At 41.4% G+C, this 24,603-nt stretch overlaps 1 protein-coding gene across 3 annotated transcripts in view; it reads left to right on the forward strand.

Annotated features, from left to right (window-relative positions):
• Positions 1–1,284: 1,284 nt before the first annotated feature.
• The window catches only part of LOC109623042 (atlastin), an 85,786-nt gene continuing 62,467 nt past the window's right edge, over positions 1,285–24,603 (forward strand). Inside the window, exon 1 of one of the 3 annotated variants that reach the window (XM_029860279.2) lies at positions 1,285–1,760. The gene's annotated coding sequence lies outside the window, so the exon portion shown is untranslated. Of the gene's footprint in view, positions 1,761–1,797; positions 2,191–17,322; positions 17,674–24,603 lie in introns of those variants that run through there. The other 2 variants (XM_029860281.2, XM_029860280.2) reach the window with 2 other exon arrangements.

Consider the following 24,603-nt stretch of genomic DNA (forward strand, 5'->3'; position numbering starts at 1 on the left):
AATATTGCAGACTACATCCCAAATTGGACTATCACACTTTTTTGGTACGCCTAAAAACTGTGATAAAAGTGCACATTTGCCTCGGATCGTCTCGACGTCTTCGGTGCACTTATTCCTCCATTTATAAGGAATAAGTGCACCGAAGACCTCAACTCGATCCGACGTGTCCCTGCGCTGCAATCACACTTTGAAGGTGTGTGCACACTATTGTGACAGTCCAGTTTGGGGTGCAGTCAGCAATAATTTAGCTTCTTTCGAACCATTTTTTAGGTTGGTTTTCACCCAACCAAATTTTTAGGTAATTTTTACCGAGTTCAATAAATTTAATCCTACCTGAGATCTAGTTTGGATATACCAACGATAGACTTTTTTCGTCCACCTATTTTTTGGTAGAAATAATCATGCCAGGGGTTGAAGAAAGGCAAGAAGAAAGGTGTAATTTTGGTTTGAATTGAAGCAAACAGTACTTCGAAAGAACCAAACAATTTAGGCAAAAAATACTTGAAAAAATCATTTGTTGTAAACGAAACCCATACATAATAATTAATATTATCAATTTTGATAAAAATCAAAGTCCGATCGCAACTCACTCTGGAAGCTGCGAACTTATATGCACGTTGACCATAAAGTACCCAAATGTAAGTAAAAGAATGTTGAAATGTTTTACACCTAAAAACAAGGAAATTTAAGCGCATACACATTGTTGAGATACTTTTCCTTTTAATTCATAACAAAAATGTTCATAAAAACAAAAATGAAACATCATAGAGTGAAATCTGCGCAAATAAAATTTCTAAATTCCTTGTTGAACAATATTTTCGTGAAAATTGCCCTTTTAGATTGCTGTGTAAGGCGTCCCGTTGACCTGTTTGTTTACGGTTTGAGGACGTCGCTATGACGACGCCGCCGTCATTCCATTGTTTTAGCTTTGACATTAGCTTCGCATGAGATAACTTCGCAACTCTCAAACAAGTCGCGACTTCGATTTGGAGGTGCGAAGATAATATTTGTTTATCTTGTAGCAACCAAAATCAGACTTTGAACCTTAACCAAAATTTTGGTTGCTTTCGGGTTGCTTCAACCTAGCTTGATTCTTTCCGTGATATAGTTAGAATTTTGACCACAAATTATTTCACTGCTTTCAGTGTGCGTGTAAGTAGGCAAACGCTTCCCATACACGTCAAAATCGTAAATCAGCCGTCACTCGACCATCACCAAGCGTTTGCGATGACAGCCTGGGACGTGACAAAAATTGCGTCGTTTCGTTCGCTGGCTGCCTGCTCGCTCGCTCGCAGTCTTGCATCAAAAGTGACAACGACAACTTTTTCCCCATTTTTGCTCCACCATCATCATCGCTGCGAGCTGAGCAGAGCCATCAGGCCAGGCCAGAAGTTCAGGAGATTATTATACCTACCTACCTAGAGTGTATTCGTCAGCAGCCAAAAGGTATTTAGCTGGATATAGATTTGTCGAGGTCGCGATCGCGAATAAAGGCTATTTTCGAGTGAATTATTCTTCGCGGAAGTGTCGTGAGTTCGGTTTGTGCGCGATTCCCGAGTGCGGAGGAGAATGCCCATCGGGGAGACCCTGGAATCCGGATTCGAGTGTTGACGACGACGACGACGACGATTCAATCATTGGTGTAGCGAGAGTGCAATAATTAAAGATCCTTGTGTGGTGTGTGCGAAATAAGTAGTTTTGCTGGTGGGGCGCAGCAGCAACAGCAGCAGCTGAAAAAAGGCGAAGGCAAAAAACGGACGGTGAGCATCTCGAAGGAAAATTATTGCGAGTTTTGGGCGATTCTTTTTTTTCTGCTGGCTGGGTGAAAAATCAAAGTGTGCCGAGCGGATTGTGTAGCAACAACAGAAACCCCGACGAAAAAGAGTGTGACCAACTAGATTGATTGCCTACTAGATCGAGAGGGTCACAAAAAGAGGCGATTACGTTGTTGTGCGTACGAAGCCAAAGAAAAATCTTTGTTTTTGGCGTGTGATTTCATTCAAGTTGGGCGAATTGTTATTAAAATTTTGTGCGCTGGATTGGGATCGATTCCGTAGAGGGAAAGGCGCCTATCGTCAGTTCCAAAGGTCGAACGGTGTGGTACTGCTGATAATCAGTGTCTGATATCAGCGACGTGAAAAAAAGTGATTACTTTTCCCTGTTGGTGAAGAAGGAGGGAACATCGAGCAGGTAAGTAATGCAGGAGGCGGGGAGCGCCCCGAACGAATCAGAACAGGGCTTCCCTGACTGGCACAGTTGGTCGGTCGGTGGTTGACTCGTGACACGTCGACCAGAAAGAGGGATAATCACCGCCGCACGGCCAAAAATAAGTTGGCAGAAAGGTGGCCGCAACCAGTTTGAGTTTTCGCGATTTTACAAATACCTATTTTTGACTTGTTGGGAAGATCGTGAAATCAGAAAATTAGAAATAGGTAGACGGAATTCGGGAGTTTGCGTTGATTTCGAGTCAAAACAAGGTTCAATATATGGAACTAATTCAGGGATATTGGTGCTATGGATGCTGGTCAGAGGCGTCTACCTCGACCCACTGATTGGCAAAAGGAGGGGCTAACAGTTTTTCTTATAGAAAAGTGTACATATATACATAACTAAATCATGCAAGTAAGCCAGTTACTTTGAATTTATTCTTTAAGTGCAATATCAATGTATGGAATTGTAGAGCAAGATATCCTAGCCACCCTAAGCAAAGGCATCAAAAGGGCAGCGAGTTTTATTAGAATATGGATAATTAACACTTATAGGACACGCACATCAATCCCCTCAACAAACTAGCTTGTTTACGCAAAGCAGAGGACCTTTTTTCAAATGTTAGGCCAAAGTTGCGGTGGTAATGGCAACTTAGCACTTTTACGACAGTTTCAAGGGAAATTTACAAGGTATTCAAGAAAGTTTCATGGATTTTTAGGGTTTCATGTGATAACAAGGATATATTCCCTGGAACACCCTTGACACCGCATGAAAACCCCTGGAACGTTTATGAAAACCGCTGAAAAGTGTCTGAAATTGCCCCTGAAAACTTCTGGATCTCTGAACCCTTGGAACGCCCCTGAAACGTCCCTGGGTTCCCATGAAAACCTCTGAGGCTTCCTAAAACCCGCCATAACACTCCTAAACGCCCCAAGGACCTCCAGAAACCCCTTGGATGACCTTTGAAACTCACTGAAATGCTCCTGAAACCTCTTGAAGACCCCTGACATTTTCTGGAACACTTCTAGGCACTCCTGAAACTCACTGGAACTCCTTGGAACACCGCTGACACCCGCTAAAGCACCCTGAACTGCCCCTAAACCCTCAACTCCTGAAGCTCCTTCTTCTTCTGGAACGCCAATGAAACCCCACTAAGGTCCGCCGTGGGTCCCTCTCGAACGCCCCTGAAATTCCCCTGGAATGTCGGTAGAGCCCGCTGAAAGCTTCTGGAAGATGAATTTTCCTAATCTAAATCACTCTATGTTCTTTCATTAAATTTCAGCTGATTATAAGCTGCTTTGTCCAGTCAATTTCCCAATAGAGTTCCTTCAGAAGTTCCCTCTGGGATCCTTTCTTAGATTCCTTAATGGTTTCATATGAGATTCCTCCAGGAACTCCTTCCAGGATCCCTTTAGAAATTCCTTCTGGGACTTCAAGGGATTTCTTCCGAGATTTCTCAAGGAGTTTTGAGGAAATCTACCAGGAATTTCATGCGAAATTCTCCTAATATTTTTTTTTTATGTTTTCGGAAGTTCTGTTGGACTTCCAGGAAGTATTTCTGGGAAATATTCCTGGAAATTCCAGCAATTTCACTTGGGATTCCTCTAGAAGTTCTTTCAGGTATTGCTTCAGGAATTCGTTCCAAGATACCTTCAAAAACTGCTTCCAAAATTCTTTCCAGGGATGCCAAGCGAGATTCCTCTCGGAGTTCCTTCTAAGATTTGTTTAGAGATTCTTTTTGACATCCTTCCTATAATCCTACGAGAGCCCTGACAAGATCTTTTCTTAGTATTCCAAAAGCTTCTCCGGGATCCCTCCACGAACTCCTTCCGGAATTCTTTCAGGAACTACTTCTAGAATTGCTTCAAGAATCCCTTCCGAGATTCCAACGGTAATTCCATTGGGTACTTCCGGGATTCCGGGATTATCTCAGTAAAAATTAGGTTTGTTAGCTGATCTTCAGCAATACAGTTGCCGAATCTCGGTAATCAACTGCCAAAGTTGTTGAAACGTCGGTCATGTAGTCATTTACAGAGCGCACGGCTGTGCGGCTCTCGGCGAAAGTTTAAGAAAATGCTGGGATCTCGGCATTCCAGATTAACCCGTAAACGGGACGATCTACTTTTGGCAGAAATGCAATATCTTCTTTGCTTTAAAACATTCAACCCTAGCTATTCTAAGGCCTCCAAAGTACTCCGAAGTTTGTGTCACAAATCTAACATCCTATACCAAATTTTATACACGATGAATCATCACACAACATAGTCTACGGTGGTACTCAGAACGCTTCAAAGCACTCCTAGAATATTCATGGTTCATGAATTGGGTGATCTAGGTTATCCAAACTACTCTGGAATTCATTTTCTTGAGATCTACAACATCTACCATCATTTGTGTTCACTCGGTTCAAGAAATTTAGTCACGTTGATGTCCATTAGATCTCGCTACGAGCAACTCGATATTGTCGTAGGTGGACATTCCGTAGAATACAAATGGCCTCCAAAACACTTTGAAGTTTGGGTTACGATATCTACATAAAATTGTAAAAAATATTCGGGGCTGATGGAACCTCAGTACACAACTATAATGCTTTTGGTACATTCATGAGATTTTCCAGACTTTACAAACTATTCTGGAATCAGGACCTTCCAGGTCTACAGGCTCTACTCAAGTTTGTGTTCACTCTATCAGCATAATTCTTTCACGATTGTGTCTGTTGCACCTCTTTATATTACGAGTATCTCTATGTGCTGCTATTTAGGTGTCCACTGGCATACAAATGGACCCAATGTATTTTGAAGAATTTTTCAAGGAATTCCTGAAGAAATTCCTAGAGAGATTCTTGATGGAATTCTGGATAGAAGTCTTGAAGGTATTCCTGAAGTAATTAATGGAAGGAAATTCTAGATTGTTGGAGGAATTCTTGTCGGATATCTTGGAGGAATTCCTATAGGAATTCTTGAAAGAAATTCCTGGGGAGATTCCTGTAGGCATTTCTGAAGGATTTCCTAGAAGTATTCCTGATGGTATTTATTGAAAAATTCCTCTAGGAATTCCTAGAGTAATTCATAAAGGAATCCCTCGCCAAATTCTTGGAGGGATTATTGGAGACATTTTTGACAGAAGCATTGGAGCAGGTTTAGGAGAAATTCTTATTAGAGTTCCTGTCGGAATTCTTGACAGAATTTCTGGAGGCATTCCTGCAAGGATTCTTGTAATAATTCTTAGCAGAAGTTTTGGAGCAACAGCTGGAGATATTCCTGGAAAAAATCCTTGAGGAAGTTTTTGAGAAATTCGTGATGGGATTCTTGGAGGACTTCTTAACAGAATTATGGGCGTAGTTCCTGGAGAAATTCTTGGAGGAACTCTGGAAAAAAGTCTCGGAGCAGTTCCTGGAGAATTGCCTGAAGGAATTCTCGGAGGAATCCCTGGAGTTGTCCCAGGAGTAATTTCTTGAGTATGTTCTGGAGGTTTCCTGAAGAATCTTGGAAGTATTCATGAAGGATTTTGTGGAAGATTTTTTGGATGAATTCCTGAAGAAATTGCTTGAAAAAATCCTTGCAGGTATTTGTGGTGAAATTCCCGGAGGGATTCTTGGCAGAAATTAGAGAGGGACCCCTGGTGAAGTTCTTGGGGACGGTCCTGTAAGATTTTATGAAGGAATTCCTAGAAGGATTCTTGGAAGAATTCTAGGCAGATGTCTTAGAGGAATTCCTGGATGAATTCTTGAAGAAATTCCATGAGGAATTATTGGTGGTATACCTGGAGGAATTCTTGGGAGAATTCCTGAAGATACTTTAAGAGGAATTCCTGGATGGATTCCTGGAGTACTTCCTGGTGGGATTCCAAGAAGAGTTTATTAAGAAATTCCTGAAAGATTTCCTGTAGTAATTCCTGAAGGAGTATCTAGAGCAATTTTTGGGGGATTTTTTGTCGTAATTCCTTAAGAAATTTCGGAGGAATTTGTGAGGATATCTCTGAAGGAATTTCGGACGAAATCTTAGAGTAATCCTCAGACTATTCTAAAGGATCCTGGACGTATTCATGGAAGAATTTCTGGAGGAATACTTGAAAAAAAAAAATCCTAAAAAATCCCTGAAGAAGTTTCTGGAGGATTTCCTGATATAATTTCTGCTGGAATTCCTTCAAAAATTTCTTCACGAATTCCTGGAGGAATTTCTGAAGAAATGCCTAAAAGTAATCTCGGAGGAATCTCTGGAGAAATTTTTGGAAGAATTTCTGGACGATTTTCTGCTGGTTTCTGGAGAAATTCTTTGAGGAATTCCTGGAGAAACTCTTGGAGGAATTCCTGGAGGAATGCTATCTTCAGTAACTTCTTAGGTAACAGGCCCATAACCTCCTGTTCGATCGCGTATACAGAGGGTCGTGTTGGCTGTTGGCAGAGATTTCGAAGCACGCCAGTTTCGCCGCTCTGTAGGCCTCACTTCGCCCCATTCTACATACTCTCATCGGTGCGAGCTCTTTGCATCCTCCTTCTAGCTTTTAGTGACGGTGTTATATGCACGGCTTAGGGTTTGTACTAGATCATCGTCGGTTTTACCCTCCACAAGCTACTTTAAACTCCTGTTTTAAGTAATTTGTAAATATGCAGCACCCTGCTGTACACTGTAAACGGCCTCCCTAGATTGCTTATCGGCCTTATTCTGCCTCGGAAAGCAATGTTTACCGGTAATAGTAAATTGTTGGAAGCTTAACATCAATTTGTTCTGCCTTTTATAGCTTTTTCGCATTTCCTGTTAATCAACTGGGAACTGTGTTAAATGAACTAATTACTAGAAATGGAATACATGGATAAGGGTATTCTACTACCAATAGTTAAAACTCGGTACAAACGGACTGAATCTGGTTTGATCGGGAAGCGAAACTAGACACCCACAGTTTGTAGTTATTACTTAATTGTATTTAAGCGTGGGATATCACAGAAGTTTACATGACATGTAATGCAAATCTTATGAAATATCATGTAATTTAGCATGGATCAGAGTAATTACATAACATATAACACGCATTTACACGATGCATAATGGAAACCATGATGACTGAAAGTTTACATAACATGTGATCCTCATTATTTTTATCTGGGTACACGTGCAACCTTGTGCAAGTAGTGCCATTGAAGTAGTACAAGACTTCCTTTTTAGCACATTCAAGTGCATTGTTGAACAGAAATTTCAGCAGCTCATTAACCTCGGTTTGATCCATTCTGCATGTACTAGCCTACTTTGCCATTAACTGCGAAAGAGTGTTTCGGCAAAACTTTAACAAATCCTGAAGACGCCTATGGCGTCCGTTTCCGTTGAAACTGGAGGTGTGTGCTGCTAGTCTTTGTTATGGTTGCCGTGCGCAGACTCGTTGCGTTCCGACGACATTCCTCCAGGTCCAGGATCTGCTGCGATTAGACGAATGGGGAGTTTTGATTTCCTTCGTTTGCCCTACTACTGGTGCATGGTGGTGATAGTCTGTATTAATTTGGCTGAAAGCTACGACTGCTCTCGCCGTATTGTCTCAGGTCGTATTGACGTGGGGGAGTGAGATTGTTTTGGTTCTGTTCTTTGTGTATGCATTCTTCTACACTTGAGGGGAACCTATATGCTATTTTTTCTTTGTTAAAACTTGGATAGTGAATAGCGTAGGTGGGCACGCGTTTAACTTGATACTTTTCCTAAAAGAGAGTTGGTTTTGTGCAGTTCTTAAGTTATCTACGTTTACTTTGTTGTCTATCGTGAAGTCTTAGGAGCGATGTAGAATGGTAGGAAACTTACCGTCTGTGGTGCTCATTAACACCTCTCAGCAAACATTTGAATAACTGAGTGTCGGTTGAACGAAGTATTTTTTTCTCCTGGAAATGTTTTATTTAGTAACACAGTGCTCAATATTGAAAGAAATACATTTCTAGATGCTTGGCGAGACTTGTTTATCTATTTTAGATTAGGCAAATTGATCAAATGCATTATTTAGTATATTTAAATACAGTTTTAATATTGGATCAGAAGGACATTCGAATTTGTCAAAATGTGTGGCCAAATAATTGTCGTCCACCTGTACACATGCACACACATAATAAGTTTCGAGTGATAAATCCACCAGTAAAACACAAAACGTGCATAACTGTGAATGAGAACAAATAGGTGATTCTGTGCTTTTGCCAAGTTGCAAAAGGTCACTATCATTCGTTTTGTGTACTTACTTGCATCGAGCACATCGTTTATGCATATTGTGAATTGTGCACAAGAATGTGTTTATTATTTGTTGAAACTGTTTTCTTAGCAGCCCGTACTGAAACTCGTAGTTGGTAGGGATCAGCTTTAGCTGAAAATTTTAATTTATTTAGCGATTTCAATTATTAGAATAACAAATTTACACTTACAATTTTTCAGTTTTCTCCTTTCTTCTCCTTTAGGTTTGTGGATTCTCACAATACAATTAGCCCTGTAGAACTAAGTATATTTAACTAATTAGCAATCAATTATTCAATTTAAAGTTACAATCAATACTCACTCTAGGTTTAAGGAATTCCCTACTTTGCCATTAACTGCGAAAGAGTGTTTCGGCAAAACTTTAACAAATCCTGTAGACGCCTATGGCGTCCGTTTCCCTTGAAACTGGAGGTGTGTGCTGCTAGTCTTTGTTATGGTTGCCGTGCGCAGACTCGTTGCGTTCCGACAACATTCCTCCAGGTCCAGGTTCTGCTGATTAGACGAATGGGGAGTTTTGATTTTCTTCGTTTGCCCTATGCTACTGGTGCATGGTGGGTGATGGTTTGTATTCATTCGAATGAAAGCTTCGACTTCTCTCGCCGTATTGTCTCAGGTCGTATTGGTGGCGTGGGGGAGTGAGATTGTTTTGGTTCTGTTCTTTGTGTATGCATTCTTCTACACTTGAGGGGGATCTATGATATTTTTTTCTTTGTTAGAACTAGAAAATAGTGAATAGCGTAGGTAGGCAGCCGACGCGTTTCACTTGATACTTTTCCTAAAAGAGAGTTGGCTTTGTGCAGTTCTTAAGTTACCTACGTTTACTTTGTTGTCTGTCGTGATGTCTTAGAAGCGATGCATAATGGTATGTAGCTTGCCGTCTGTGGTGCTCATTAACACCTCTCAACAAACATTTGAAAAACTACAGTTGAGTGTCGATTAACTGAAGTAGTTTATTTTCTTCTGGAAATGTTTAATTTAGTAACACAGTGCTCAATATTGAATGTTTATAATATACGTCTAGATACTTTGCAAAAATTGTTTATCTATTTTAGATTGCTTGCTCTATTCTAGATAAGTTTCCAAGGAGAAATCATTGTTATTAACTCTACATTATGGGGAAATTCTACCTGAGGCTGGTTCATCCCCGTGAAAGGAGAAATACACTATTTAGTAAAAGACAAAACGTGCATAACTGTGAATGAGAACAAATAGGTGATGCTGTCTGTTTGCCAAGTTGCAAAAGGTCACTATCATACGTTGTGTTTGCATACATCGAGCACATTGTCGTATATACAAATTGTGAATTTGCACAAGACTATGTAATGTATCTTATTTTTAGGAATAATGTCGGATTTTTTTTTTGTTTTCAACAGTGTCTGGCCATTAGGCTGACTGGTCACTAGGTCGAATGAACATGTTCGACAGATAACACTGATCTGCCCATCGTGCTCGCTGCACTCTACGCCTTATTATTCCAACCGGATCAATAACGAACACTAACTTTGCAGAGTTGGTATTCAGCATTCTTGTCGCATGTCCTGTCCATCGTATCTTTCCGGTTTGGACCCCCTTCTGGATGCTGGAATCGCCGTAAAGTGTAGCCAGCTCGTGGTTCAACCTTCGCAACCAAACACCGTTTTCCTGGACACCGCCGAAGATCGTCGTTAGCACGTATCTCTTGAAAACTTCGAGTGCTTGCAGGTCCTCATTAAGCATAGGCTATGTCTCGTGACCGTAGAGGACCACTGATCTCATTGTATTTTTGTGGTACATTTGATGCGGGGGTGAATCTTTTTCGACCGCAGGTTCTTATGGAGCCCATGGTAGGCCCGACCACCACTGGATGATGCGTCTTGACGTATTTGACGACTCACGTTGTTGTTAGTCGCCAGCAAGGATTCTCATTGTGACTTGGAATTTCTGGAGGTATTGCCGTACGGTAATGATCTGGTTCGTTGTTGACCGGCCGTCGATGGAGCCGGCTTGATAACTTCACAAAACTCATTCGTTTTAGGTAACATACGACGGATGATGATCTGGAATTGCCCTTCAGGTGCTGATCGATGTGCTTCTTTCAACTTTCAATCATTTCACGTCCTTCCATCAAGAGGCTCCATACCTTATCAATGCACCATATGTATTGCGGCTCTCTTCACGAAAGCGTTACGGGATGTGTTCAGCTTCTGGTAGCACTTCTGTGTTTCTTGAGTAAGACCAATCAGTTATTTTCTTCCTGCCTGATAGTAGTATGTGTGGACTCCCAGATTCCAATGGATGAATTCCAGAAGGAACTCTTGCATGAATCCCAAAATGTCTGCTGCTGGAGTCCCAGAAGAACCTCGTGCAGAAATCCCGTTTGGAAATCCTTCAGAAATTCTTGGATGAATCTTAAAAGAATTCGAATGTCAGGAGAAACTCTTCGACAAATTCCAAAATAACTCTCTGGAACACATTTGGTGGAAGCCCAAGGAGGATCTTTCATTTCCACCGAACCACCGAAATAACTCCAGGAGAAATCTTAGTAAGAGCTTCTGGAGGACTTTCAAAAGAAAAAAATGTGAATTCTTGTAGGAAGTTTCTTAGAAAACCCAGTAAGAACTCGTGCAGGAATCATAAAAGGATTTCTTGGGTAAAACCACACAGGGAAAAATTTCTACTCAGTGGCTGAGTTGGTCTTACTCAGAAATCGAAAAATCCTTTGTTTTCTTACTCAGTTTCCGTTAAAAGTGGGACAACCCATTGCGAATGGGTTGTCCCACTTTTAGCCGAAACTGAGTAAGAAAACAAAGGATTTCTCGATTTCTGAGTAAGGCCAACTCAGTCATTGAGTAGTAATTTTTCTCGGTGCAAGAATGAGTTCCTGAAGGAGTAGCAACTTCTTTTCTAAAACCCGTGGAAGTCTGCAGGAATCCCCAGAGAAATTTCAGAAAGACATCTGTTTACTTCCCAGAAAGAACTCCTGAAGAAACCCTCAAAGATCTGACTGAGATCAGGAAATCTTTTATGTACCCTTATAAACATGGTTCATTGAATTCCAAAAGAAAACCATGCGAAATCGTACTATATTGCCTACAGAAATCTCAAAAACATTCTAGAAGGAATCCCACAAGAAGCCCTTTGGGAACACCTAGTCGTTGTTTCTAGAAAAAAATTAAAAGATTTCCTAAAGGTATTCCTGAGGGAATTCCTAAGCAAGGTCAACAAATTACGTCATGCTTTAATTTTTAGAGGTCTTATAATAAAGTGTAGATATAAATTTGCGTACTCCATGAAAGATTTATAACAGTAAGGAAGATCCATAATATCCCAAAAATATATAGCAACGCTTATTGTTCCTCGATCTACTTTGGTAAATACAGTTGATAAAGTAACACTACTTTACGTAGTGGCAAAAGCTCATTATCACAAGTGTAGACCTGAAGCTATGGTCTCTGAAATAGTTTGGTTGATCTGGAATTTCTCAAAAGTATCTTGGAATGGTTCATGAATTGAAGTGCCAGGGGGATTACAGAATACAGTTGGATGTGTAATGTTACAGTTTATTATGAGAATAACTACTGTTACTGTTCAGAGATAAACTTCAGGACAGTTTGGATGACCCTAACTGTTCCAAAGGTTTATAATAATATCTAGTATACTTTAGGTGTGCCCAGTAATCGTGATTGATTGAGCCACTTTACTCAGTATATCAGATGTGGCTGCTGTTACGAGTGTATAAAAGTTCTGAACCCCAAAGTAGTTTGGCTGACCTGGAATATCCCTATAGTCTCTATAAATGGCACTTCAAAAACTTCGCGGTTACCAGTAGATTATGCAATGCTATTATTTATGAAAAAAAAAAACACATAAAATTATTGGTGTAGATTTGAAGGATTTCACTATAGGACAGTTTGGAACACCTAGAACATCCCAGAATATAATACACCTTTTCTTATTTTTAACGAAGATAAAATGAATACATGTGTATGTAACCCATAGACAAATTCAGCTTTTAGAACAACTGGTATGTCAATTATTTCGTTTCTCTTAACTTCATGGTGTAACATCCTAGGCTGTTAATAAAGTCTCAAATACAAATTTTCCGGACGCGCGCCATCAAGCAGTCGAAACTGCACCACGCTCGCGCTGTATACGACGAGCGAAGGTTTTTGGTAGTGTTGTTCTTTTTACAACGGCGCGCGTCTTGAAGGATTAATAGAGGTATCAGGTATTTGAAGGCCAGCTTCAGAGGCACGTTATCCTCCATTCGGGACATTTGTGCCATCGCCATAATAATAGCCTATTTAATAAGGATAAGGATGGGGATGAAGACAGGTAGGAAAATAAGAAAAAATACCCAGGAAGAGGGTACTACCGCATAAGCGTACCACAATGGGTTCAAACAGCGTCCTGAAAAGGACACTGTAATAACGCATAAAGCGAAAGAGAGCCTACAGTTCTTTACCACAGCGGGTTAAGAACAACAAAATATCCTGAAGATTCAGGTTTATGAAGTCAGTTTCACCTAATAAGTGTTTACCAAATACTCGGAAACGCAGTTGTGCAAAAACTGGACATTTACAAATCAAATAATATTAAGTTCCATGATCAGAATGCTGCAATTCTGCTTTGACAGATTTGTAAGATACTTCGCCACCCTTGGAGATGGCTCAGTACAATACAATTTGGTTTGACGACATGACTCCAAACTATTCCAGTATTGTCTGTGTTGAGTAACATCCCAGGTGTGAATCTGAAGCTTCACCCAACACTTCGATATCGGAATAGCTGGCTCAGGGCCAATGAAGTCATGTGATGCTCCAGTGCGAGCTAACTCATCAGCCAATTCATTTCCAGCGATGGAAGAATGGCCAGGTACCCATACAAGGTGAACAGCGTTTACTGAATTCGCCTCCTCGATTTGAGCTCGACAAGAGATAACTATCTTCGATCTAGCGTTGGCCGAAGCAAGTACTTTAATATCAGCCTGGCTATCTGAACAGAAGTATATTATTTTGCCCATTACGTGCTGCTGAAGTGTCGATTGCACTCCGCACATAAGAGCAAAGATTTCGGCCTGAAAAACGGTGCAGTGTCCACCAAGTGAGTAAGACTGATGCAGCCTTAGCTCACGAGAATAAACATCAGCACCTGCTCGACCTTCGAGAAGGGAGCCATCAGTGTAGCATATGATGCCGTCTGAAATACTTCTCTCCAGATAACCAGATGTCCACTCTTCCCAAGTACCAAAGGTTCGCCGGTATTGCCCGAAGGCCATACAAGCTTTCTTGATTCTGAACTCAACATGAGGTGTCCAGGATAGCTTGGAATCAAGAATGACTCCAACGTACTTTACCTGTTCAGTCACATCGAATTCAGAATCAAAGAGACGCAAAGGTCGAACGCCATTACTGTTACGCCTTTCCGTAAAAAGAACAATAGTTGTTTTACTCGAATTAACCGAAAGGCCATATTGGCGACACCAGCGCTCAACTACCTGAGGTGCGCTTTGCATCAGCTACGAGATTCCACAAAAGCGGCGATAAGACTCTCCCTTGGGGGCATTCACAAACACTCAATTTCTTAATCCCTGTTAGACGCAATGTTGGTTCACATGAAGAGGCACGTTGGCCAAATGAACATCACGGATGTGATGATCCACAATGCGTTCTAAGCATTTCAGAAGAAAAGAGGTCAAACAGATAGGTCTGAAACTCTTTGCTTCTTCATATGACGCACGACCCAGTTTCGGAATGAACTTCACAGTAATATCCCTCCAGGATTTGGGAATATACCCTGTAACAAAACTGCAAGTAGTTTTTTCAAAACATGTTTGAAATAATCAAATCCCTTCTGAAGCAAAATAGGATAAATCCCATCTGCCCCAGGAGATTTGAAAGGAGCAAAGCTATTAAGTGCCCACTCAATCGATTCTATAGTTACAATACTCCGAGCCGAAGCTAAAGAATCATAACTACAAGAGAAGACATCAGGTTCATCCGAAGATCCAGGGAACTGTGTGCTGAATAAGCATTCCAGAACTTCCTCATCAGAGGAAGTCAGATCGCCATTTGGCAAACAAAATTCGTTCACTCGGAAATCCTTAGATTTCGCAAGGATTTTACTTAACCGACTGACTTCACTCAAGCTGGAAACATTTGTACAAAGGTTTTTCCAGCCGGATCGTCCAGCAGACCGGAGAGCTTTCTGGTAGACCTTGCGAGCCGACCTGAAAGCCTCCGACCCGGCCGAAAGTCGTCTGTTCCAACTCTTTCTACATTGCTTCCTGAGCTTCGCCAAATCAGAGTTCCACCAATGGGTTCCTCTTGTGGTCTTCACGAACCGCAGAGGGCAAGCTTCTTCAAAAGCTTCCATGATGAAGGTCGTTGTAGTAACGGCATCATCTAAATCACTTGGAGTGTCGATGGATGGTGAGCATCCATGAAATTTGGCTGCAACCAAATCGGTAAAGAGATCCCAGTTGGTTGGTCGGGGGTTCCTGAAACGCAAAGTTTGCAAAGTAACATTCACATGTTCAAAAAAGATATAGCGATGGTCAGATAAAGATTCTTCATCTGACACATGCCAATTGGTCAGCTCGTGACTAATTCTGCTAGAGCAAAGCGTTATATCTAACACTTCCTCTCTAGCAGATACCATGAAGGTTGGGCGGTTGCCTATGTTAAGTAATGCAAGATCTGTACTACTTAAGTACTCCATCAAACTGGAGCCTCTGAAATTGGTGTCTGAGCTGCCCCAGATTATATGGTGAGCATTAGCATCACTACCAACAATTAGCGGAAGGCCTTTTGAAGTGCAGTATGCAATGACTTGCTTGAAAGCATCCGTGGGGATGGTTCATCATGCGGTAAATAAACCGAACAATAAACGTATTTCCTGTTGAGGTTTCCAACAGATACATCCATTGTGATAGCACATACATCTCTAGTAGTTAGTTCAGAGATGAGTGTAGCAACGATTGCGTTGTTGACAAGCACTCATGCTCGAGGCATGACACGTGAGTTTGCCATTTCATTTTTACTGAAAGTAGCAAACACCGGATTCACAAGGTTTCCTAGATAGAAATTCCCCTTACGAAAGTAAGGTTCTTGGACTAACGCCACTTGGGCTGTACCATTTTGCATAAGTCTACAAAGATTGATCGTTGCTGTTCTTTTGTGCTGAAGATTGATCTGAGCTATCGTAACCGTAGCCACTACCCAAACTAGGCAAGATTAAACTCTTAACAATCACAGCAACAATAAAGTCACATCGGTATCGATTTGAGTGCGCCAAAGGCGAGGATGTACAGAATACACTGTGTAAACTAATTACTTTAAACTAATTAATAACATTTTCATAATCCCGCCCTTATTCAGCCTCAAGTATGAGATTGAAGAAGGGCAGCTGATTGTCTCGGAGAAACACAAGGTCCACCGCACTATTGCTCCGGTTAGTACAGTCCACAGGCTCCGTTTGCGATTAGGTTTTCATAAGACCCCCCAAACCATTCATTCCTAGGCACGGTAAGCGTAAAGCCGCATAACACCTTGAATTAGGGGTCACCTGATTAGTGAACTCCTACCACTGGAACAGGCGGTTCGTAGTGCTATTCTTAGCTAGTTGAACCAACCGCTACCGACACTACACAGCTATCTAGGCTGATCGGGAAAATACGTTAATATTGGTGATCAACTTCATACGGGCCCGAAAAGCCGGCCTATGAAATGCATTATATACTTCAAAAAACTTCAAGGATACCAGTGGATTATTCAATGCTATTATTGTTGTAGATTTGAAGGCCTTCACTATAGGACTGTTCAGCTTTCAGAACAACTGGTACATATGTCAATTAGTTCATTTCTCCAAACTTCATGGTGTTAAGGATATTCTAGGTTGTCAATAAAGTCTCAATTAGAGACTCAATTTGCAACAACTTTGCCGAAGACAATGTTCTGTTTTATTAAATGTATTAATGTATACATCCGTTTTTAGGTTGGGGTCATATATGACCCCTCTGGCTCCAAAGTGTTAATTGAACAGCTTTCGCTGCATTCTGCAGCAGTGAAACGTAACTTTGCCACCGAGCTTTTGTGTGGTGTGACTTGAATGTTAGTTCGATCTGGCGAAATGAAAAGTGAACAGAGATGAAGAACATTTCGACCAGCTGCTGCTTTGGTGCGGTTTCTTTCGTCATACGTAAATGTGAAAAATGCCAACTCCAAAGTTAAGTGTTAATGAAACGTGAAATTTAGTGTAATTATTCGATTTCCAGTGCTATAGAGGCTGGTTATTGATAGTCTACATCTTTTTGCTTTCATCTAATAAGGCATTGACATAGTCAAGTTGGAATATCTGTAATGATTGGCTATTATTCACTTGATGTGACGGGAATTGGCGCATATGACGAAGTAGATTTTTACCTTGTGTTCGATAAAAACAGACTTGATAAAGTGATAAGAATATATTCTACGATTCAAATGAATCTATGAATCTAACGAATCTATTATGGAATGGAATAGTTTTCACTGAAAAATACCTACATGCTGAATAACTTTTATCGAACGGTAACAACATCTACTCACAAAGCACTCTCATCATTTTGCACGTCACAAAGAAGGCAATGGATGGCGACGCAAAGCCAACCATCAAGAAGCAAAACAACCTACTCATCTGCCTACTAAGCACCTACCTAACTGATTTACGTGCAATGCACACGCGTATTTTGCTCACCTTGTTTGGTGTGTGGTCTCCGCCAGCCGCAGTCAATACATGCTCAGCTCAGCTCCGGCTAAGTGCATGTGCGCGCTCTCAGCAGCGCGCACCGTTCAAGATTATAACCAAATTACCGTCCAAGAGTGTTCGCTTCGCTCCTGGTCGGTTGGCCACCGACGACCGGCGCAATGGCCTAGCGCTGCTCAGCTGCTCAGTCAGTTCGCCGCCGTGGTCGTCGACGTCGTGGCCGTGATCGTGCTCCGCGACAACGTGTACGAGTAACTCGCGCTCGCTCCCGGGATTCAAAAATAGGCATTCTAGTAGCAAGGGACCGTGGCCGTCGGTGAGCACCGGTGTGATTCAGCTCGTTGATACTCGAGAACCACCACGAGAGGTTCTATTCCGGGGTTACAAAGCAAAAGTGCAAAGGTTTTTGGCCGGATTCCATCGACGACGAACGAACAGCCGCAGCCGTTGCGTTGCGTTAGTGTGGAAAGTTCGTTGCCAAGGCCGCCGGAACTTGCTGTGCGTGGCGATATTGCGACGATCCGGTGTGAGTGTCATATCGCGGTGCTCTAGTTATAAAGTTTGGAGGGTGACGTTGTAGCGTAGCCAACTCTTCACCTGTTGGCGTGGTGCGAATGTGATGGACGAGCAATAGGGTGGTCCATTTTTGTGGACGTTTTTTTGAAGTTTAGGATTGCATACAAAAAAATCGAGAATTTATTCCGACGTTCCTGGGTTCCTGATTCCAAGAAGTTTCTTGGACGTTAGAAAAGTTAGCAATCACTATCAAGGCACATGAACTTGTGCAGACGCAGTGGTAATATGCCACTTGCCGTAGGAAAATGATTGCAGCCATCACTTTCTTTCCCTACCTCACGTTGATTTGCAATATGACGTAGCAGGCGCCATTTTCGTCTAAAATTGAAGGTCACTAACACTCACACACTGATGATGCCTGTTAATCCCAAGCAGCTATCTCATTGGTTCCTTGTGGGAGTGTAGCTGATCTAGCGATACTGGAGTAGCATCTTCGGACGGCCAGTGAAACTGAAGCTCTAGCTACGCATTTCACCATTAACAAAGTGTACACTTTCCTGCTACAGGTGATGAGATGCACGGGTGGATCCTATAGGGCCCTAGGTCGACAAAAACGTGTTTGTTTACAAAAAGTTGATATGATATTTTCTGTTGTTGGTCTTGATATGGTTGTGAAAGAGAAGTTCTTGGTTTGAATTAGATTCAACTTTCTAGTTCGTAGAATCGTTGCTTGTGTTGTGGCTTACTTGGATAAAGCGCCGGATTGGTTACACGGAGTCGTAGGTTCAAATCCCACCAAGACGCGTTTTTACGATTCTATTGTTTTTTTTTTCGTTTGGTAATATCAATTCTTAGGCCACCCTATCATCCCCCGTAAAAAGAATCGGTGGACTGAATGCGTGCTTGTTGTGAAAGCACGTGAGTGAATGTGCTACGCGGTCGTCGTTGTTCGACTCGGGGCAGCAGGCAGGTCGTCGCGGAAAGTTGATAGGCAGGCTACTTCGATCAGAGCCAAAGCCGTTTGACAAGTGGGCTGTGCATACCTGACCATCTATCTCTTTCTCTGCACCCGCCTGCTTAGTTTGCCGATTTGAATGCAATAAAAAAATGGTGACTGAAATCGAAATTGTGCTGCGTTGGGCAATGGCGCGGCGATCAATGAAAGTCCGATAACCGAATGAAAATCGAAATCAAAGTTGCGACTTGCGGTGGTGCTGCGTAGCAACTCGGGAGACTTAATTGAGGAGGGGGCTTATCAGCTTGGGAGTGTTATTAAAATGCGCTACCTTAATTGGGAAAGCAATTCCCCGCGGGGAAGAAGCAGAACAGAAGGAAAATGAAGAAATAGAAGGAAGATATCGAACTCAGTTGTATTTTTTTTTTTAAATAATACCATTGCGCGGAGAGAAAAATAAGCAAAACAGTCCGTCTATGTGAATGCTTTCATTACAGTGCAAAAAGATGAGTATACCTATAATTGAGTGTGAACTGACGTCCATCGAAGTGAGTTTAGCGAGAGAGAGCCCGTCAAGCTGATGTAGGGTAGACGCACATTTAGTGGAAGTTATGTAAATCACCGAGAAGAATAAAACCGAATGGACATGAGCACCTCTGGGGATGCATAGGGTCAACTTGAATGGTCTCTATGCTGGATGCTGCTCACTTCACCGTTGGTTTGCCGCAAAATAAACTAGTTTTTCGATTTGTTGGTGCTCTGCTCATTCTTCAGTCGTAGATCTAGTACATAGTAAAAAGTTCATTCGACCCTACTGGCAGCACTTCTGTGGAAGTAATCCAAAGGACCCTCATTAGCAAAGTGAGCGAGGCATACTAACGTTCATTTAACTGAGTGCCGTCCGTCACGCGCCCGCCCACTCTCATCACTGTTCCAATACACGAGTTCACCAATTTGACGTTTGAGCGATGTTGTGTTTACAGAAAATGAACTCGTTTCCATGGCCACCTAGATAACATGGCTCCGTCAAAAAATTCAATCGAGTAAACACCGATGAATTGAATTCACTCGGTCCAAGAATTCTGACACTACAGCAGGGCCATTTCCAATCAAAATCGTCTAATTCTGATTTGAATTGGCCCCGCCCTAGTGTCAAAATTCTCGGACTGTGTGAATTCTGTTCATCGGTGAATAAGTCCATTGATCCATCATCATCATCATCGTCATCATCATTATCATCATCATCGGTAATGAGTGCTTTTGGTAGGGGTAGGCGGGGCAATATGGACACCCGCATATTTTGAAATATGCGAACTTTTTTGAACTTTTAATGAATGGAGAATATAGTCCATTTGTCTAAAACGTAGTTTCAGTAAATAAACATTCGAAATTAAAATTATACTTGATTTTACACGAAAAAGTTGCGTCCTTCGTTTTTGTGCATGGAAATTATAATTTTCACACCATCTAAAATAAGATTTAGTGATTAATTTATTGCATGTCGATTAAAACCTGATATTTCTAGAACACATGCAAGTAGTTTTGCTGTATCTACATGCTAAACATGTTTAAATTTTCTTCTTTATTATATCAAACATCAAGTTTGGAAATATCTTCTGCTGCCGGGGCAAAATGGACACTCACCTTTTTGAAAGAAGCGGCAAGGGAAAAATATAACCTAAATCACAAACCAACCAAATTCTTCGATTTCAGTATATTTTCGGTTAAATGTTCACTATAGTAGACATAGGGTGAAACAAATTGGCCAAAAAACGACAGAAGTGGAAAATAGTTGTTCTAGGCACAGCTGTACATGCCGACAAAAACGAAGCTTTATCCAAAACAGCCCGAATTTAAATAAACTGAACAAAAATGAACTACTTCGCCGTATTATTCATCCATAATAGTTGTTTTGTAATGAAATGACTTTATATAAGTCTCATGGTGTCCATATTGCCCCATGGGGGTGTCCATTCTGCCCCGTATGCTTGAAGACGGTCATGAAAAACTAACATTTTTCATAACATTTTTTGAAGTGGATAAATCATTTTTCTTCGTGAGCATTCTTATGCAATAGATGCTAAATAGACTTTAAAAGGATACATGTATCAAAAAACTAAACTTTTTTGACATCTTGCCAGATAAAGTTGGCAAAAACCTTAGGGTGTCCATATTGCCCCGCCTACCCCTATTCCTTTTTGAATTCCTCCAGGATAATCTTCCGGATTCCTATCTGCATTTTTTCAAGATTTGTTTCAAAAATTCTTTCCGGAAATCTTTCTTGAGAATCCCCCAGGATTCCTGAATTCCTACCAGTTTCTCCAGTTTGTTTTTTTTTTCACGGGGATCCAACAGAACTTCTTTCAAGAATTCCTTCAAGAGGTTTTCCCGATATTGCACCCAGAGCCTCTCGTTGGATTTTCCCCATAGCTCCTCATGCGTTTTTCTCAAATATTTTTTTGTGGAATTTCTTCTGAGATCTTTACAAGAGTTTTCCGTAGGAAGTATGGCTAGAGTTTCTCTCGGAATTCTTCTAGAAGATTTTCCATGATTCCTTCCAGTGGTCCTCTTCGGACTTCTCCAGGAGATCTTCCCGGGATTTCTCTCAGGTTTTGTACAGGAGTTCTTCCTAAGGCTGCTCTGCAGGTATTCCTCCCGAAATATCTTCAGAAATTTCTCCTGTATTTTTTTTTAAGAAATGTCTGTGAGGTTTCTTCAAGTGTTTTTCCCTACATATCTACAAGAGTTTAAACCGGGATAATTCCATAAGGTTCTCGTACGATTTCTTTGAAGGTTCACTTGACATTACTCTTGGAGTTTCTCCCGGGACTCCTTACAATATTCTTTCCGGTGTTAGTCCTGGAATATCTCTCAGATATTTTTTTAAATTTATCCTGGACTTTCTCTTGAGATTTATTCTGGAATACCTATTGGGATTTCTTCTGAAAAGCTTTTTGAGATTTCTGAAATTTCTCTTGGAGGTCGTCTCGTGATTTATTTCGGAGCTTTTTCCAGCATTTTCCTTATAATGCTATGTTCATTTAGAATCCGGAATGACAAAATCACGTATATCTTAGGAATGGAATAACAAACATAAAAGGTGAAGTCCTCAAAACAAAGGTTATTTATTGTACTTTCATGGAAAAATATCATTGAAATTATTTATTTTTATTTTTCACACATTTTCTCACTTTTTCAGTGTTGACCTCTCTAAAAATCTGCACAACGGTGGTAAATTTTAGCAACAACCCCTTCCGCACGTTTGTTCAACAATCAGGTCATCTATGCAGTGTCCTGAGTGCCTTGACTAGTGTGACTAGGATTCCGAAGAAAAATTGCTAAACTTTTTTTTATTGCGAAATGAGAGGCAATTCAGTGAATTGAGAAAACGCGAAATTTGAGTGTTTTTTTCGTTGATAAACACTACCCATCTGTGACGATACCACTGAACGTCTCCGGCTGTCATGGCAGCTCATCAAAACCTCTACATATCCCTTGTGTGCGTTTTTGAAAAGCAGCACGCGATTCTTGAGGTTGTCATCCTTGTATGAATTGGTTCTCATCATCTTGTTGCGAAAAAACCATGCCCAGAGTTCGAACTTCTTGCCAAATCTTCAAATTCAAAGCAGATTTATCAATGAACCCAAGCTTTTTTCTTCCGAGGACACTTCCTTATGCCATGGTTAACAACATCTGTGCACATAACACATAATGGTTTTGACGATATTATCATTTTTCGCGACTGTCGTACCTGACCACGCTAAATTTTCAACGTATTTGTGCAAGATTTTTTTCCTCCTCTTGTCTTCAATCTGAAATAACTTTTCACTCGTTGCAAGAAAATCGATGAAATTTTCACCATTTAAAGAGGATTAGCGTATGATCAGAGTGCTGCAAAAGAATGATGATTATGTTCATTGAGAGCGCCACTAGAAAATGTGACATGATTCCGGATTCTAAGTGAACATAGCTTTAGCTGTTGTAGTTTACAGGTTTCCTTTCAGTGTCCTCCTGAGATTATTTTTTACAGTTTTTTCTCGGCATTATTCCCAGAGCTCTTCCAGAGTTCCAGGAATCCCTACCGCAAACTGGGTGCTCCTTTTGAAATTTCTTTAATAGTTGCTCCCGGAGTTTTGTCAGGGATTTTTCTAAAAGTTTTTCTCCGAATTTCTCCTGGGATAAGCTATGAAATTCCTTGTGACTAAAGAACTTCTGTAAGAATCTTGCAAAACATCCCGAGAGAAACTGTTAGAAAGCTATCGCAGAAAACCACTAAGAACAATTCCTGAATGGCTTTGGTTAAATTTAGGAAGAATCTACTGCAGTACTCCATGGAGGAATTCATCGAGAAACTCTGGAAACATATCAGGAAAGCCTCTGGAAGAAGCCCCGGGATGTACTGCTGCCGGGACTCTGTTAAAACCTCTGACAAATTCTGGTAGGAGGTCTGGTAGTAATCCCAGGAACACCTCCCAGAATTCCCGAAAGATTATAAAAAAATTCGGAAGGAACTATTTGTGAGTGCAAATACGTCACAAACCTGTGGATAAAAACTTGGGAGAACTGAATAAACTAAAAAAAAAAACGGAAAATCTCCAGGAAAAAAAAACCTTTGATAAAAACAAGGTGAACCCGCGGGAAGAGTTCGTGGAAATACTACGAGAATTCAATGTAAGAAATGTGTGGTAGAAATCTAAGAAAGAATTTCGGAGAGAATTCCAGGAATAATCATGGAAAGAGATTCGAGAGAGATTTTCAAAAGAGTTTCGGAGCAAATTCTGGATAGATATTCAATCAAATTTGTAAACACATCTCTAAACGTGCAGCAGCATCTGGAGCCAACTCCACGCGATGTCATGTCTTGACTTCATCACTCCCTCGTTTCCGAGTCTGAACCCTCGGAAAACACCGCTGGATTCACCGGTGTTTTCAAATACGATGATGTCTTGAAGGGCTCCCCTCGGGCGGTCTCCACTTGGTAGATGATTGTTGCAAGTGATGGCTCCTCATACGATATCAGATGCTGTTCGTCCGGAACGGTCTACCGGTTTAAGTACGACAGCCAGAACTGCTCATCCTGAGTAATCTTCATGTGACTCGGGCTTTCTCCAGTGGATGTCACAGCGTGATCACACGATAAATCTAATAGTTCCTCCTGGACTCGGTGATGCTTGTAGTGTGGTTCGGCGGCTCCATTCCAGTTTGCATTCCCTGGGTACTCAACGTCCCCTACGTCTCCACTAGACAGAAATGGTCATCACCGCTGCTCTCCTTAAAAAAAAAGACATGGCATAGCGATCTAGTGGAGACGTCGAGTTACGACGAATGTCGCAGTGAACACAAGCTGGATTGGCCAGACAACTTCTCCTGAGCGAGCATGCTCTGGATACTTCGTAGCTGTCACAGGATTGAAGCTAGCCTCAGCATGACATATGTAGCTGATTTACGATGTCGATGATCCACACTTCGCAGTAAACCAGGGACTGCTGACTCATCAGACTCCATGGTTTAACTTGGTGAGCCGGATAGCTCCATCCGATACTAGCGATAGTTCCGAATACTCAGTGCTCTATCTGAGCATTCTTTGCTTGGAGGTTGGATAGCACTCCCTGAATCGACGGTAACTCCTATTCTCCTTGGCTGCTTGAGTTGCCTACTGATTGGATAGCTTCGTAAGAGAAAACTCTGCCTTCAGTGAAGTCCGCTTCCATCTCGCGTATTGTCGACCTTCACCACATGGCCGAAAAGGTCTCGCTGAGTGTCGTGGCTCATTCGTTCATTTCAGCTTTTCCTGTACTATTTCCAGTTGATAGTTGGACGTTACAACGTTTGCCTTTAGGGCTTTTCTGAAATGGACTTCACCTGATACTGACTATGAGGACTTCCAGAAACTCGGCACTCTCTCGCAGTTGCGTTTTGGCTGATGGTTGGGTAGGTGTCATACTGTGTTTTGTCGGAGTGCTTATTCAAAGCGGCCTCCACTTG

Source organism: Aedes albopictus, chromosome 1 (genome assembly GCF_035046485.1).
Source record: "Aedes albopictus strain Foshan chromosome 1, AalbF5, whole genome shotgun sequence".
Classification (NCBI taxonomy): Eukaryota; Metazoa; Arthropoda; class Insecta; order Diptera; family Culicidae; genus Aedes; species Aedes albopictus.